Below are 6,000 nucleotides of genomic sequence, written 5' to 3'. Positions count from 1 at the left end.
CGCAAAAACTACTGCGGGATCCGCGGGATTGGCGGGATTTTGAAACTATTGCTTTTAAACAAAAAAGGTCAATTCTTTTAAACTAAAAAGACAAAAAAAATATCAAATTAAAAGTGTTTAATGTATTTGCGAAACAAATCCATTTAAAAATTTATCTTCAGCTATTAAAATATTTTTCTTAGCTATAAATATAAAAAAATCATTCAAAAATAAATAATTATTTAGCAAAACATTGGTCGAACTCGTTCAAATTTTTTTTTGTTTAATTAATGATTATGTTGAAATTTTCGCTAATGAGTATGTTGAAATTTTTGTTAATGAGTATGCTGAAAACGTGAAATTGAAAACGTGCGTGCATAATTATAAAAAATATACTTTTAAAAACTACTTTTTAAAAAGTCTTTAAAAATTATTTACATTAAGATTTTAATACAACAGTACTAAGCATGTCGCAAATTAAAGCTATATGGAATATTTTAAAAAAAGTGATAAAGAAAATGCGAAGTGCATGCTATGTTCGGCTTTACATTTAATAGTTTTTGCACATCTTCAGATTTACGGTTCTTGTTTTCAAAGAGTGGTTTCCGGCTTCCTACTTCACCTAATACTATAAGATCGATGGTAGTTAAATTCTCAGATTCTGTAAAAGTCAATATAATGAAAAAATTCACATCACTAAAAAAGCAAAATCAAAAGTTTTCAATAACGTTTGACGAATGGACATCACAAAATAGTCAGAGATACTTAAACTTAAATTTACATATGGAGGCGAAACACTTTAATCTTGGATTGATTCGAATCCATGGATCGTGTAATGCAGAATATTGCGTCAAGTTAGTTGCTATCAACAACTATGTTATGCTCATGGAATACAACTTGCAGTTATTGATATCTTATACAAGAAAAACAGCGGAGAAGTCGAAGAATCGTTTACTACATATGAAAATTGTAAAGAAGAAGATGAATATGGTAAAACTGAGGATGATGAAGTTATAATTAAAGAATATGGTTTGACAATGATTTTGACCGACCATCTGCTGATTGGTATTTGGTATTGTATTGAAAAAGCCTTAATTGATATTGGGTCAGAAATTCGTTTCACCCAAGAAGAGTGGTCCCAAATCAATGACTTAATTATTTGCCTAGCACCACTAAAACTTGGTCTCGAACTTTTATGCAGGAGAGAATCGAACCTTGTCACGGCGGAAACAACTTTTCAATTTATGCTATATAAATTGCAAAAGCAATCATCACTTTTGAGCATAGATTTAGCCGCGGCACTTCGTGTGAGGTTTACACAACGTCGTAATAAGAATTTAAATGGACTACTAGTTTACTTACAAAATCCGACGAAGAAAATGAACTCAAAGAAAAAGAAGCTGTAGATTTTATTAACAGTTCCCAAATACTTACTCCTACAATTCTATCGCTGAAAAAAGAATTGGAAAATCAAACACAGAAAGACAAGAAAAGCTGGACAGAAAATGTAAAGGAGAGACCAAATTTAGATTCTTTAGACTTTGATAAATTATTGAAGCCGGAAATGTCTGCCTATAAAAGTAATGGAGTAAGAGGCAAGCTTCAAGATATAGCGCATAGTTACTTGATGACCATACCACCAACAAGCGTAAAGGCCGAGCGAGCTTTTTCAGCAGCTGATTACATATGCAGTCCTTTGAGGAATAGATTAAGTGATGATACCTTAAGTAGGGTCTGTTTCTTAAGAGCGCATTTTTTACAATGATTTTCTCATTTTGATATTAAAAAAAAAAAATAAAGCTAATAGACGTTCTACGTAAAGCTAAAAGATGTCCTATGTACTTTGGCTTGTCTTTTTGTTCATTAAATGTTAAGAATTATATTGATTTACAAATGAATTGTGTTTTTTGGCTTTATTTACCTTATTTTATCAATTTCATAAGTTGAGTATATTTTTTCTGAAATACTTGAAAGAAAAATACAATTGTCATTTTGCCTTTTATAATGTGCATAAGAAACCTACTAATCCCGCGCGGGATCCCGCGGGATCCGCACAAAAATTAAAAAATTCCGCGCGGATCCCGCGGGATTGAAAAGTGTGCGGGATTGCAATCCCTATTTTCAACGCAAAAAAAAAGTCTTACATAGAAAAATTGCGACTTAAAAATAAATTTTGTGCAAAAAAAATTTACTTTTATATATATTTTTTCATAAATATAACTTTTTTTTATTTAAAAACTTATACATTTTTTTTACTTTAAGGTATGAGAGCCTGAGAAAGTGTATTTATGTGGTTTTTTTTTTTACATACCTTTTTGTTTTTTAATTTTCAGCTAGTTTCAAAGCAAATTCATCCATGACTGTAAATAAAATTATGAAGCGAAGAGTGAAATAAGAATAATTACTTGAATCAAAAAAATGATAACTTATTGTATCAACAAACCGACTAAATTGTAAAATGTAAACGATGCGTGCCTAATAATTATAATGACGCAAATAGACTAAGCTCAGTTAGAGAAAATGACATGTGTGAATATACAGACAGCTCCATCTGTTGATGCTTTTCTCTATGATAGAGGTAGTTTTTGGAGTTAGATCTCTTTGCTTTGTATTGGCATGGACACTTTGATTATTTAGGTGTAAAAAAATATATTTTTTACTTTTTGGCACTTATATCATTTAGCCCTGGCACGCCTCAAAAATGTTTAGAAAAAATGCTAATTTGTCCGAATTTTAGCGCTGCTAACTCTAATTTCTTTAAAATTTTTACTAAAGATCAATTAATAGTTTCCAAATCATACTATCAATTAAAAATACAAATAATTCTTTTTCATACCAATTTCGACAATATCAAAATAATTTTCAGGATTTTTCCAAAAGTTGTACAATAAAGAATTAAAAGTTCAACAGAATCCTTTTATACTGCTTTTACGAAAACATTCAATAAACTACAGTTTAAAAAACGAAAAGAAATTTCTATGTTTTTATGCTAGAATTGAAGTGATTTATCTCAGTGCGAAACCAAAAATGTTCGATTTCGAAAACTGTAAATTTTAAAACTTGTATGAATCGTTCATGAATTTATGAATGGCCACTATTTACTAAAAAAATTCAAAAATGGAAATCATATTTCATAAAAATAACTTTTACAGATATAATTGCATAAAAACTATTGTTATTTAGCTGGAAAAAAAAAGTCAGTATTTTAAAGTTTTTTGGATATTTTTTTTTTTTAACATGTTTTTTAGGTAAATTGATTATTATTTTTGAAGTTTTTATATAATTTCACTTCTTTTGAGTACCAGGTTAATATACTTTAGAAAAACATTTTTTTCAATACATTAGGGACCCGTCAAATTTTTAAGGGTCTTGAGCTACCCCTAAATATACTTTTTGTTCAAAAAAAGTTTAAACCTTGTGTTTTAGTATTATATAGAACAAATTAAAGGGGTAGGAGTAGGTTTTTTAAAAAAATAATGTTTTATGAGTCACCCTAATGGCCACTTTTACTAAAACGAATGTACATTGTTTTTAAGAGAAAAACGTTGTTAGCAAGTATAAAATGCAAATTCAAAATTAAGTTAAATTACAAGAATAAAAGGTATGCAGCAGGTGTTCAAAAACTGTCAAGGTCTGATTATTAACGAAGCTAGATCTGGAGCCTTTGGGTCTTTAAACATGGAAACACAGCTCGTAGATTTTTTTTAGTCTGAAATAACTGTTACTGAAGTTTTACAATAGGTTTTTTTTAAATGCATATTCAAATATTTAAACTTAACTCTCCGACATTTATTGCGATAAACATTTCGGCAGTTACTTTATGATTTCTCAAATTTTGTAGACTTTTCTCTTAGTTCAACTGTCAACCTAAGATATATATCTTTACGTGCTTTGAGGCAAATTTTAAAGAGCTGTGAAACGACAAGTTTTAAAGTATCTTTTTGTGGATATTTTTTGATCTTATGATGATAAGTCTGAAAACTTCACAAAACGTTGACAACTTTTTTTCATCAGATGTTTTGTTAAGTTTCCGAAAATGCATTTCATTGTAAGTTGTTTATAAGTAAAAACTTCGAATAACACTTGCATTTCCATTTCTTTGCGAAGCACAAATGTAATTAACTTCTGATTTTTTTTTTTCTATTTTGAATTCCTATCGCCTAACCCACGAGTTTGAAGTCAATTCATAACTGCCTTTGTCTTAGACCAAACGTCACGCAAAATTAACCTGCAATTAAAATTCCAAATAAGTTTGAAAGGGCTGTCGGATAGAACACGGTTTGAAAATTTTGACTTTTTTGCCGACTAAATATCCCAAAATTGTCCCTTTGAGGGTTGATTCTATATAAGTTGGGGACTCCAAAACAATAATTTTTAAAATCCTGGATTAAAATCCAAGGGAGATATTTAGCTTTGCATTTTTTTACTTTTTTGGATACTTTAAAATATTTGTTAGCAAAAATAGATTGTTTTTTTACCATAGTCTAACGATTGTGACACAACCAATTTCCTTCGGATAGTCATTTAGAATATTCTCTTTAAATAATCATTAGTAATTGCTACACAAGAATTCCCTCCGAACCAATATTTGTCACACTCTCTTCAGACAATTATAATTGATTGAAAAACTATTTCCTTGGAGACAAAGATGTAGCACTAAACTTATAATAGTCATGATACGAGAAACTATAAACAGTTTAACAGTAAAAAATTAATTTTAATATATTTAATATGTAAACGTAAACAAAAGTTACAAATATTAACATGACTTTCTTTATGTTACGCTAAAAAATATTACACTTACAGACTAATAAAAATAATAATGCATAGGTATTGAAATCATTGTTATTTTTAGCTATTTTCAAAAAAAATAAAAATGCCTACATTTTTCAAAGACCATGATGATTGCAGAAGGACAGTGTGTGTTGTTTGCATGAAGATAAGTGACAGAAAAATTTCAAAACATTTCATTTATGAGATTTATTGCTTTATTTCATCATATGTGAATTTTCAGTATGAAAGAGTGCCACTTTGAATTTGTGTTACATGCCGTTGCAACCTGAAAAAAATGGGTGATGGAGCTAATGCCTTAAAGGCAATACAACTTTACAGTTTTGATTCCATTGTTGTGACGTTTTTAACAAGACTTACAACATGTTGTGATTGCATTATTTGTCAAAATGCGAAGGTGAAAAGCATCCATTTGAAACGGGTCTTGCATCAAAATCTTTGCAAGAAGAAAGAAACTCAGTTGAAAAAGGATGCACAAAATGCTTGTCTATCATTGCTCGTGGAATTTCTCACAATTGCAGTGATACAACTCGCCGTGCTATTTTATAACAATTTGCATTGGAAGATTCTGTGGGCGCAGAACAAGTTGTTTCATCTGTCATTGCATCGAAAGAAGCATCTCCAGGCGGAACAATTCGTCTTGGTCAAGCTCATGCCAAACTTCTTCCGATAAGAAAAGGTTAATTATTTTTTTATTCTGTACATTCTGAGCAATACAACTGATTTAGTTTTCTTTCTTAAGGAACATCTGGAGCTCATTTACTCTTTCAAGGCCCTTTGACAACAAAAAATATGGTTGATATTCAGCAGAGTACTGGGCTTTCAAACAATAAAGCATCCATCTGAAAGCTTGGATCTTTTCTTAACCAAATTAGTCTAGTTGTCCTTCTTGAGCCAAATTTTCAATAGAAATTTGCATCAACAGGATCTAGTCGAAAAGATTTTTTCATTGCTACCAATGTAAAATTGCTAGATTCTAATGAGGTTCGTGACATTGTTCATTATATCAATTTAAAAACCCTAAAGGAAAACATCAAAGTTTCAAAATATGTGATGAGCTCGGACACTGTGAAACTGGGCCTTGATGCAAGTTAATGAATTAATTGACAAATTGATTCTGTAATGTGACATGAAGCTTGCAAATATTATCTTTGAAATTCAGTCTCACAGTAGCAAGAATCCTTGCTGCTGGTGCAACACTGAGTCGACAAATTTGAACAACTGCAGCTA

Source organism: Hydra viridissima, unplaced genomic scaffold, assembly GCF_058129835.1.
Source record: "Hydra viridissima isolate aposymbiotic clone 2 unplaced genomic scaffold, HvirCarnegie_v1 scaffold_4, whole genome shotgun sequence".
Lineage (NCBI taxonomy): Eukaryota > Metazoa > Cnidaria > Hydrozoa > Anthoathecata > Hydridae > Hydra > Hydra viridissima.
The sequence above is the reverse complement of the archived record's forward strand: the minus strand, read 5'-3'. Positions refer to the sequence as shown.